The following is a 12750-nucleotide window of genomic DNA, read 5'->3' as shown; positions in this document are numbered from 1 at the left end:
AAGGCACACCCAGCGCCCTCCTCGGGCAGGGCTCGGGGGCTCTCTTCTGGAGGGCCTCAGACCTTGCCAACCTCACGAGGGAGGCGCTTGGGCACCACTTGGAGGCGTGCTTCGCGGCACGTGTCCCTCAGGAGAGCACAGGGCAAGGAGTGCCCACCACTCAGGAGTTCATCACCAAGACCACTCAGGAGCTGCAAGACGCAAGAGCCATGCGCGGCGACGGCCGCTCACGAGGCGCAGCTCCCCATCCAGGCAAGGATGCAGGGCTGTGTGTCTGCATCAACGTCTCAGGGCTCAACAGGGCCGCATCTCAGGAGCGCTTCTGGCCTTCGCGTGTGGGCCGCTGCGAGGGCCCGCCACACAGCTACGTTCACATGCCCTTTGGCTTGCCGAGCGTGGCGTCAGCCTATCAGCGCAACATGCGGCGTGTCCTGGCGACTCAGGAGGCCAGGTACCATGCCGTCCTGGAAGAGATGGAGACGGTCTTCAGGGAACCTCCCGAGCCCCAGAGCCTCCGAGGCTCAGGGCCCCGGTGGCTCGTGATGAGTCATTCCTTCGACGCACGCCTTCATCTGCACCAACTCTACTTCATATACAGAACCAAGTGACATCTTCCAAGCTCGTTTAGCTGGGAGCGCCCCTCGGGCTGCATCATTCCCAGGCCACATGGGTCCGTCCCTGTGGCATGCATCCCTTTTGCTTATGTCTTTAGCTTACCTTGCTGGGGGCGCCCCTCGGGCTGCATCATCCCCAAGCCGCTCGAGCCGGACCCAGTGGCATGTATCTTCCTGCATTTACCCAGGTTGATTTGCCTTTCCATGCTTAACCTGCCTACGGCTATCGCCTGCTCGACCATCGCCTTCCACGGGGCCTTCTCACAGGCACGGCGCTGGTGCATGGGTCCGTCCCTGCCACATCGACAAATCTGAGCGGTCGAGCTCTGGCTCGCGGCACGCCCCGCGCACGTCACCTCACCAGGCCCTCAGTGCCTTCACTTCATCCAGAGCAACCAGCGGTGAGCTGGCAACTATAATGGCAAACCATCTTCTTCTTGTGCCTGTTCACAGGGACCCCGTGGGGAGGTAGCAGGCGGCACCGTGAGTCTCCTTTTCTCTCGTCCAATTCGCTTGCGCGTTAAAGGGGGGGTCCTGAGCATCGCGACTCAGGAGCTCTTACTGGCTCTCCAGCCCTCACCCCCTGGCCTTGACCACGGCATCGCGACCTGGCATACCAGCGGCGGCTGAGCTCGCTCGAGGGCCGGGACCTGAGGACGTAGAGCAATAAGGAGAGCACGGGAGAAGGGAAACTCGTATGGGCCGGCCTAGCTATGCCGCACAAGTTGGCGCGCAGCCCTAGCGCAACGTCAGGAATCGCCACGAAGTCAACAAGATAAGTCCCGCTCTCGGATTGGCTAAATGTTTGGGCCTAATGGTCGCTCACGCCTTGCCGCAACCCCGTTGCGGCCATGTCAACTCCTTTTCTTGCCTTACCATGGCCGCTTGGGCGCTAAGGGGGACCTCCTGAGCATCGCGCCTCAGGGGCTCTTACTGGACCTTGGGCCGCACACCTCCTGGCCTTGACCACGGCACACGACCTGGCATACCAGCGATGGCTGTAGCCTGCCTGGGGATTGGGAACCGTCAGCGTAGAGCAACAAGCTATCGCGAGGAAAGAAAGGGGGGACCGAGCCTTAACGGGACATGCGTTCACCAAATTTTCATAACAGGGAAGATAAGCACAAAAGACATTACAGACCCTTACATGCCTCCACGGGGCACTTCATGACTCTTCGCAGGGAACAAAAGCTAAGACTAAGGGGGATCCTATCTACACCTACCCATGGCGGACGCCATCATCAACAGTGGGCCACGGGAGGCCGGCGCCAACCCCATCCAGATCAGCGGCGGCCGGACACCGCAGCTCTGCTCCGAGCACGGCGAGAGCTCGGGGGCACGTAGCTATCATCGCTCATCTCTGGAGTCTCATAGAGCTCACGAGAGCTGCTGGACTCCCAAGGGCTGCTGCTGCTGGAGTGGCCGCGAGCGGAACGCGCGTCAGCCTCACGCTCCTCTCCGGAGCAGCACTCCAGGCAGCGGCCCTCCGCATCGAAGACCTTGAAGAAGAGCGTGAAGGCGCCGTCGTACTCAAAGTGGATCGCGAGGGCGCCCCTCGCACGGCAGACCCGCGCGATCTCGCCCCAGCCGCGAGTCATGAAGATTTTGCCGGTGGGGACCGCTTCGATCTCCGCTCCGGTCGCCGGAGCGCTGCAGTCGGCGTGCTGCAACCAGAGCTCGAGAGGCCCCCTCGGCGGCATCACGTCGGAGAAGAACCGCGGGAAGCGGATCCAAGAGCTTGGAGGCATCGGCGCCCACAGCACCAGGTCGCGCGAGGAGTTCGCGGCGTGGATTCCGGGGGCGACGGCGTGTATCGCCATGGCGCGGCGACCCCGGGCGCGGCGTGGGCGACGCTGCTCATCGCTCCGTCCTCCTGAGCCCTCGGCTCGGGCATACAACGGTAGCGGATACCCTGGAGAAGGCCGCTCACACCAAGGCCTCGTCACCACCTGCATCGCCGCTTCATCACGGCGGTGGATCGACCTCTTCTTCGACGGAAGTGGCCCCGGGTCATCCCGGGGGCCTTCCCCTTTTCTTCAGCAGAGAACCATCTGATAGGCGCCATTGTTGTTAACAGAGGAGAAGGGAGGAAAGAGCAAGCAAGCAAGGAAGAGATGGGCAAGGGGCTCCGCCCCCTCCCCATTTATAGCAAGAGAAGGCCAACCGGCGCCTCCCACGATCGCAGGTAATGATGGTTTTCCATGCATGTCGCAGGGACTTGTCAAGTCGAGCAGTTGCCGAGGCAGCGTGGGGAAGTGGAGACGCACACGACCAATCAACCGCCACGCGTCAACCGAGGCCGCAGGCTTTTGGGGCCCGCGGCGCTCCGAACTTGACCCTTAGCTTCGCCGCGAAGCCAAGCCCGAGCGCACCTTGGGCCCGGGGGCTACTGTCGGCGTTCTGGGAACGGGGGTCCCCAGACTTGCCTGCGTGCGGCCCGCAGCGTGGCTAAGCCAGCAGGCCGTACGGCCCATCTTCATCAACAAGGCATCCAAGACCCTCGCGAGGGGCCAAGCCTCGCGAGGCGGACGACGCAAGACCTCCTCAGGAGTGGCCTAGTCAGGCAGGCTCATGAGGAGCGGAGATATCAAGGCGGGGCAAACCTCACGAGGCTCTCGTGACGTGAGCCATGACGACCGACACCAGGCAGGCGCCAGCGCGCGCAGCGTCCTTGTTTCCTCTTTGGTGCTAAGGAAGCCAGCGCAAGCGAGGAGTACCGAGGCATCGGGCAAAGGTTGCTACATCGGTGCAACGATACCAAGACCAGGAGGACGGCAAGACAGGGGTCACCGTGGAGCCCAAGACGGCGTCACCACCAGAGCCTTTTGTAGGTGAAGACCACTTTTGTCAGGATAGCTTGTACTAGCTATCCCCCTTTAAATTTGCTCGCCGTTGTTGGCTCCCTTCCCGCTCAATATTTGGGAAGAGGACCAGGGCCTATATAAGTAGAGCTAGCCCCATAGTAGGGGAGATGGAGCAGTTCATCCAGCTCTCACCCGCTAAGACACCAAGCACAAGAACACCTCAACCTCAGGAGGCTGTTCTTCCCTCTGTACTGTTCATCATCAGCCCAAGAGGCAATCCACCACCACCACACTGGAGTAGGGTATTACACCACAACGGTGGCCCGAACCAGTATAAATCTCATGTCTTTCTTTGTCGTGAGTTCGTCGAGTTCGTCCGCGAGATCTTAGCAAGCTTGGGCGTAGATCGGTAGGAGGGAAAGACTTCGCGCGCACCCCAGTGTTCGCACCTTAAGGGTTTGCCGGAACCCCACATCCGACAGTAGAGGTATTTGAAAACTTCCAATAGTGATTGTCGGAGATTTTTCATTAACATTTATACCATTCACTCGGAATTGTTTCTTCGGAAAGTGCACCGTATGCTCATTACCATTAATATGAAAAGTGACCTTGCTTTTATTGCAATCATTAACAGCCCCTGGAGTATTCAAGAAGGGTCTACCAAGGATAATCGACATGTTGTCATCCTCGGGCATCTCAAGTATAACAAAGTCAGACAAAATAGTAACATTAGCAACAACAACGGGCTCATCCTCACAGATACCGATAGGTATGGCAGATGACTTGTCAGCCATTTGCAAAGATATTTCAGTAGGTGTGAGTTTATTCAAGTCAAGTATTTTATATAAAGAGAAAGGCATAACACTAACACCAGCTCCTAAATCACACAAAGCAGTTTTCACACAATTCTTTTTGATAGAGCAAGGTATAGTTGGTATACACGGATCTCCATGTTTTTTAGGTACTCCATCTTTGAAAGTGTAATTAGCAAGCATAGTGGATATTTCAGCTTCCGGTATTTTTCTATTATTTGTGATGATGTCTTTCATATACTTTGCATAAGGAGGCATTTTCAAGATATCAGTCAAGCGAGTACGCAAAAAGACTGGCCTCAGCATTTCAGCAAAGCGTTCAAATTCTTCATCATCATTCTTTTTAGTTGACTTGGGTGGAAAAGGCATAGGTTTTTGAACCCACGGTTCTCTTTCTTTATCGTGTTTCCTAGCCACAAAGTCTCTTTTATCATACCTTTTATTCTTAGGTTGTGGGTTATCAAGATCAACAGGTGGTTCTATCTCAACATCAGTATCTGGTTCTTTTTCATTATTTGGTTGAGCATCTTCATGAACTTGAACATTTATTTTTCATTATCACTAGGTGGATGTTCATTACCAGATTGAGTTTCAGCATCAGAGATAGAAGTTTCATTTTCATTATCAGGAGGTTTCTCTATTTCAGGTTCACTAGAAGCATGCAAAGTCCTATCATTTTTCTTTTTCTTTTTAGAAGGACTGGGTGCACTAGTGTTATTTCTTTGTGAATCTTTTTCAATTCTTTTTGGGTGTCCCTTAGGATAGAGTGGTTCCTGAGTTATTTTACCTCCTCTAGTTGCAACTCTAACAGCAAAGTCATGCATATTATGATTCATTTCATCAAGTAATTCTCTTTGTGATTTAGCAACTTGTTTTAACTGGGTTTGTACCATAGAAGCATGTTTTCGAACACCTCTAACACCATTTGAGATTCTAAACAACAAGTCACTCAAGCGAGCAATCATATCAGAGTTGTATTTCAATTGTTTCATAACATTTGCATTGAAGTGATCTTGTTTTCTAATATAGTTTTCAAACTCAAAAAGGCGTTGACTAGGATGCATATTGTGAGGATTGTCGTTATCATGGAACTTCATAAGATAATTTACCTCTACCACCTTAGGCAGTGGTGGTGTATTAAGCCCATGTATTTCTTCAATAGAAGGTAATTTTTTAACATCCTCAGCTTTAATACCTTTTTCCTTCATAGATTTCTTTGCCTCTTGCATATCTTCGAGATTGAGATATGGTATACCCCTCTTCTTCGGAGTGGGTTTAGGCGGTGGTTCAGGAATAGTCCAATCATCATAATTTTTCAATATGTTATTCAATAATTCTTCAGCTTGAGCAATAGTTCGTTCCCTGAAAACACAAAGTTAAGTAACTAGCAAAGCCTCCCCGGAAGCATCGGTTAGTCCATTATAGAAGATATCAAGTATTTCATTTTTCTTAAGAGGATGATCAGGCAAAGCATTAAGTAACTAGAAAAGCCTCCCCCAAGCTTGTGGGAGACTCTCTTCTTTAGTTTGCACAAAGTTAAATATTTACTGTAAGGCAGCTTGTTTCTTATGAGCAGGAAAATATTTTTCAGAGAAGTAGTAAATCATATCCTGGGGACTATGCACACAACCAGGAGCAAGAGTATTGTACCAAGCTTTAGCATCACCCTTTAATGAGAAAGGAAATGATTTGAGAATAAAGTAATAACGAGTTTTCTCATCGTGAGTAAAAAGGGTGGCTATATCATTCAACTTAGTGAGATGTGCCACAACAGTTTCAGTTTCATAACCACAGAAAGGATCAGATTCAACCAGAGTAATTAACCCTGGGTCGACAGAGAATTCATAATCCTTATCAGCAATATAGATAGGTGAAGTAGCAAACATAGGATCACATTTCATTCTAGCATTCAGAGATTTTTCTTTATACTTGCATAGTAATTTCTCTAGCTCATCTCTATCATTGCAAGCAAGAATATCTCTAGTTGCTTCTTCACTCATAACATAACCTTCCGGTACCTTAGGCAATTCATATCTAGCAAGGCTAGTTCTAGCAGGTGTTTCAGGAGTTTCAGTTTCAAGCCCATCATCAGATTCAACAACATCATGTTGTATTACTCTAGCAATTTGTTCACCAAGAAAATCACCAAGTGGCACATCATCATTATCAAGCAAGGTACTAGCATCATCATAAGCATTATCCATAGCAGAAGTAGCATCATCAATAACTTGCGACATATTAGAATTCATAGCATGTGGTGGTGTTGCAAGTTTACTCAAAACAGAAGGTGAATCTAAAGTAGAACTGGATGGCAGTTCCTTACCTCCCCTCGTCTTTGAGGGAAATATCTTAGTCTTTGGATCCTTCAGATTCTTCATAGCGATAAATTGATAATAATCCCAAGTGACTAAAAAAATATAGCTATGCTCCCCAGCAACGTCGCCAGAAAAAGGTCTTGATAACCCACAAGTATAGGGGATCGCAACAGTTTTCGAGGGTAGAGTATTCAACCCAAATTTATAGATTCGACACAAGGGGAGCCAAAGAATATTTGAAGGTATTAGCAGCTGAGTTGTCAATTCAACCACAGCTGGAGATTAATTATCTGCAGCAAAGTGATCAGTAGCTGTCGGCGTTCTAGGAACGGGGGTCCCCGGACTTGCCTGCCTGCGGCCCACGGCGTGGCTCCACCAATGGCCTGGTACGGCCGATCTTCATCGACAACCACTCAAGACCCTCGCGAGGGGCCAAGCCTCGCGAGGCGGACGACACAAGACCTCCTCAAGGGCAGCCTCGCTAGGCTGGCTCATGAGGAGCGGAGATATCAAGGCGGAAGGGCACCTCACGAGGTTCACCTGACATGAGCCATGGGGACCGAAGCCAGGCGGGCGCCAGCGGGCATAGAGTACCAGTTTCCCCTTTGGTGCTAAAGAGGCAGGCGCAGGCGAGGAGTCCCGAGGCATCAGGCAAAGGTTTCCATATCGGTGCAACAAGACCAAGACCAGCAGGACGGCAGGACGGAGGTCACCGCGGAGCCCACGACAGCGTCACCACTAGAGCCTTTGGCAGGCGAAGACCACCTTTTGTCAGGATAGCTTGTACTAGTTGTCTCCCTTCAAAATTGGCCGTTGTGGGATGCCTTCCGCCCAACATTTGGGAAGAGGAACAGGGCCTCTATAAATAGGACTAGCCACCACCGTAGAAGGGGGATCGACCGATCAGACTCTGGACAGATCATTCAGAGCATCCTCACCCTCACCAGCTCTTCGAGCCCAAGGACACATCTCCTCAGGAGGTTGTTCTTCCCTTGTACTTGTTCATCCCCAGCCTGCAAGGCAATCGACCACACCACACTGGAGTAGGGTATTACACTGCAACGGTGGCCCGAACCAGTATAAACTCTTATGTCCCTTGTTCTTTGGGTTCGGCGAGCTAGGACTTGAGATCGTTCTGCGAGCGAGCTTGGGAGAGAGAGAGATCTTCGTGCGCACCCCAGTGTTCGAACCTCAAGGGTTAGCCGGAACCCAGAACCCGACATTTGGTGCGCCAGGTAGGGGTGCGCTGAAGCCTTTCTTCCATCGATCCACGTTCCACTGCTTCACCGCATCCATGGACGACACTCGCCGAGCTCGTGCTGAGCGCCGGGCCGCTCTTGCTGCCCGTGTCACTCAGACGGCGCCCGTCGGCGGACCTCCCCGCCATTCTCCATCACCCGCCACCGACGCCGCCACCGGCCCGGCGGGAAACGAGCAGCAAGCTTCATCGCTGCACCCCTTCGTGTGGCGGGACGGACGCACCGCCACCCTGTCACTGACTCCGGCCGGCTCATCGTCCCACGCTCGCCGCGGATCCATGGACGCGCAGGCCGCGCTGCTCCCGGCACGCGAGCTCCTGCGCTACCGCCCCGTCGACGACCTCTACGAAGAATGGTTGGACCGCAGCGCCGAGCTCATCAGCGCCGCTGGGGGCTCCCCTGCACCGTCCCTCTCGCTGCCTCGTCCACCTCCCGCTGCGGGCGACGTGGCCAATGGGGTGCTTCCACCACCTCCACGTCAAGACGTTGACCTCGCACCAAGACGCGCGGTCCCACGACGCGACCCCCCTCGCAGGGCGCCTGCACGTGAAGAAGGAAGCTGCCATGAGGTCCCTCGGCCGCAGCAAGGTGCTCCCGCGCTCCATGCACCACTACGTCAAGACCACGCGCCGCCCGCGATGGCGGCGCGCGGACACCGAGATCAAGCTCTGCCCTCGTGACGGGCTCCAGTGAATACCGTAGGTTGCCGCGCCTTCACTCCAAAGCTGGGTAGCGTTGTCTAGCCCAGCAAGTTCAAGCCAGACCTGCCTCCATGCTACGATGGCACCCCCAACCCTGCTGAGTTCCTGCAGCTCGACGAGCCAAGCATCGAGGCGGCCAACTGCGATAAGAAGGTCATGGCAAACTGGTTTCCCATGGCTCTCAAGGATGGCGCACGCTCGTGGCTCCTAAACTTGCTTGTGGGGTCGATCTCCTCCTGGGGAAAGATGCGCAAGCGCTTCATCGCCAACTTCCAAGTCATGCGCGACCGCCCACCAGCGGCGGGCGACCTACAACGCATCAAGCAGCAGCCAGGGGAAACCCTGCAGAAGTACATCCAGCGCTTCAACAGCGTCCGCCTCAAGATCCCCAAGATAACGGACGAGGCCATCATCTCCGCGTTCTCCGATGGCGTCCGCGACGTCAAGATGAAGGAGTAGCTCGCTATCCACGAAGACATGTGCATGGCTCTGGAGATGTTCAACCTGGCTACCAAGTGCGCGAGGGCTGAGGAAGGGCGCCTCTCCCTCCTCGAGCTTCCAGCCGCCGACCCAGAAGACAAGAAGGCCAAGGCCAAGGATGTGAAGTGCAAGGGGGCGGCCGTGCTTGGGGCTGAACCAGAGACGAAGCGCGGCCGCGACCACCCGTAGTCATCCAAGGGTAGCCGCTAGTTCTGCGCTTTCCACAACGTGCACAGCCGCAACACCAGCGACTGTCAGGAGCTCAGGGCCATCTGTGATGGGCGCTTTGGTCGACGCCCCGAGCACAACGACCGGGGCTACGGCCGAGGAGGAGGACGAAGTGGAGGACGCTGGGACGACCGCGGCCCTCGCCAGGAGTGGCGCGACCGGCCTCATGAGGACCACTGGCGGGACCAGCCTCGTGAGGGCGCTTGGAGGGACCGGCCTCGCGAGGACCGTCCTCAGGGCAACGCCGGCCTCCCTCCGCTGCCGCCGCCACCAAGGAGGAACGACGACCATCATCAGGACGAGGGGGCTGGGGACTTCCAAGAGCCTTGTGCCATCGCCTGCATCTTGTGTGGCGCTCAAGCCCCAGCTTCTCAGTGTATCTTCAACCAGTTTGCTCGTGAGGTGAACGCAGCCCTTACCAGACTCGAGGCCACGCGCCCGCTCAGGTGGTCCAAGTGCGCCATCACCTTCAGCTCGTCAGACCAGCTCAAGTGCGCAACAACTGCCGGCGCCTTCCCGATGCTCTGCTCACCCGTCATCAGCAACATTCAAGTCACCAAAACCCTCATCGATGGCGGCGCAGGGCTCAATGTCCTATCCGTCGAGACATTCGATAGCCTCCAAGTGCCATACGATCAGCTACAGCCTACCAAGCCCTTCTTAGGAGCGACCGACGGCTCCACCACCCCGATAGGGCAGGTCCACCTCCTATCACCTTCGGCCAGCGTAACAACTACCACACCGAGCTCATCGACTTCGACATCACCCACATCCATCTGCCGTACAACGCCATCCTTGGGTATCCAGCCTTGGCCAAGTTTATGGCAGTAACCCACCATTGCTACAACGTCATCAAGATGCCAGGGAGCGGCGGCATCATCACGGTCCCCTATGAAGAAAGAGATGCGGTGTGCTCCCTTGAGAACGCTTTCCAAGCAGCAGCAGTCGAAGACCCAGACAATGAACGCACCCTGTACCCTCCTGAGGCCATCCCCAAGAAGAAGAAGCAGCTACTCTGCCAAGGCCCACAGGAGAGCGGCGTCTCCAGCGGCACCACCTCAGGACCTACGCCCGCAGATGGGGCGCCTCCCTCCGTTACATAGGAAGGCGCGCCCGGCGCCCTCCTCGGGTTGGGCTCGGGGGCTCTCTTCTGGAGGGCCTCAGACCTAGCCAATATCACGAGGGAGGCGCTCGGGCACCACGTCGAGGCATGCTTCACTGCACGTTTCCCTCAAGAGGGCACAGGGCGTCGAGCGCCCAGTGCTTAGGAGTTCATCACCAAGGCAACCTAGGAGCTTCAAGAGGTGAGGACCATACGCGGCGACCGCCGCCCACCATCCGGCGCGGCCCCCCATCCTGGCGAGGACGGCGGGCTGCGCGTATGCGTCGACATTCCAGGGCTCAACAGGGCCGCATCTCAGGAGCGCTTCTGGACTTCCCGTGTTGGACGGCGCGAGGGTCCACCTCACAGCTATGTTCGCATGCCATTGGCCTGCCGAACGCGGCTGCTGTCACAGCCTGATTTTTGGCCCTTTCTTTTTCGTTTATTTTTCTGAGATTTTTGCTTGAGTTTTCTTTTTCTGTGGCTTTGTGGTTTGGAAACTGAAGAAGATGCCCTCTTCTTTATTTCTAGAGTGGCTTGTCATCCTCAAACACTTCCCAAAACCTTCGCATTTTTATCCTATCCCAACCTCAATATTCTTTTACTTGGGAATATTTCTTTTTTCTATTAAAGCAATAACCCTGTCTGCCCTAGGTTGTGAAGCAACCTATATTTCCATCACTCCTAAAATTCCCAAATAATTCTCATAAATTGTTGGGGTCATATCTTCCTCAAATATGGCAAAATATTTCACTTGCCATGTTTTCCATCATGCTCAAATAATTCACTCCCTATTCTGTCCTAAATAGCACATTGTGAAGCAAGTGCTATTTATCTTTGCCCAATTGACTCCAAACTACTTGGACATCGTTTCATGTCCATATCATTGCCACATGCCAAAATTCAACTTCATTTGCCTAGTGATTATTTTCAATGATTTTCCAAAGTTTCTGTCCAGAAAGAAACTTTGTGAAGGAGGTATAAGCTAGGCATATCCAAATGAGTTTAAATTTATGCATGACCTGAATATCATCATATCATAGACCTCCACCAAGTTTGAGCTCATGTCATGCCTCCCTGTGAGCTCATCTTCAATTCTTTGATTCTGTCCAAATTTTTTGTTTGGGAAGCAAGTATATGGTATATTGCTTCAGTTAAGCTGAAAATTTTCTTGGACCTTCTCCTACTCATATAAACTATCTCCACCAAACTTGGGCATAATTTACCAAGCCATTTTCCCTCAGGACTTTTCATAAGTTTCTGTCCAGTGGGGATATTTGTGAAGCAAGTACCATTTTGGTTTATCCAGTTGGTATGAAACTTTTACAACATCTACATGTGACCAAATAACCCTTCCATGCCAAATTTCAGCCCAAGTGGATGCACTATGTGAGTGCTACTTCTATGTCTACATTTCTGGACAGTGTGGCACTTTCTACAGCAACTACTAGCTAAACCCCTCTCCTTGAGATGAAACCCTGCCATCTTACTCACCTTAGTGAGTGATAAACCCCAGTCAAACCTCAGTCTAACCCTCCTGACCAATCTTCTGCAGAAGGCATCAAACACCTTGTTGTTCAGCTGGTTTGGAGCCTTCTGTTTTTCTCTCCTTTGCCCCTGGACCGTGCTGTTGCTTCGTTTGGACTAAGGGTAGCAGGGTCCTTCCACCAGACATGATTTGGCCGATCTCTGTGCCCCGCACACGCCAGCTCAGGCGGTGACCACGGGTCATGCCGGCCAAACGCGCGCTCTGGCGCCTCTGTCTTCTTCTCCCTCTCTGTGCACTCGTCCCCTCATCGCTTGACCATGTCCAGCGTGTTCCCCGCGTCGTCTCCATCCTCCTGGACCTCTCCCCCCTCCGGAAGCCTCCTCGCCGGCGCTCGTCGCCCTGCGCCCACGGGCGTACTGTGCCCGACCGTCTCTATTTGCGCCATGGCTTCTTCCTTCTCGTGTCCTCGAGCGTTGCTCGTATCCGTGAGCTCTGCCACTAATCCGTTCCCTCCCTCGTCGCCTTGCCGTGCCACCCCGTGCTCACTGGCCGTCGCCAGGGCCTCGGCCGGACGTGCCCGGCGGCACCCAAGCCCGTGCCTCTCGCCCGGCTATATATAGCCCTTCCCGAGCCCCTACAAGCACTCCAGCAGCCTCGCCTCACTCCATTAGCCCTCCTCGACCACCCAACGGAGCTCGAGAAGCTCTCCTCCCCTCCCACTGCTGCCATGGCCGCCGCCTCTGCCCCTCTTCAATTCCGGCGATCCGCACCTCCTCCCTGGCGCTAGCCACCACCAGTGAGATCCCCTCACTCCGGCGAACCTCCCCATGCCCTCTCACCCTCGCCGGAGCCACTGTAGCCACGAGCCCATCTCCACCCGTAGCTCCCCTCCACCATGGCCCCTGTCCTCCTCGACCTCGAGGTCCCCGGCGACCGCGCCACCGTG

This window comes from Aegilops tauschii, chromosome 3 (assembly GCF_002575655.3).
Source record: "Aegilops tauschii subsp. strangulata cultivar AL8/78 chromosome 3, Aet v6.0, whole genome shotgun sequence".
NCBI classification, from domain to species: domain Eukaryota; kingdom Viridiplantae; phylum Streptophyta; class Magnoliopsida; order Poales; family Poaceae; genus Aegilops; species Aegilops tauschii.
This window is presented reverse-complemented; position numbering follows the sequence as displayed.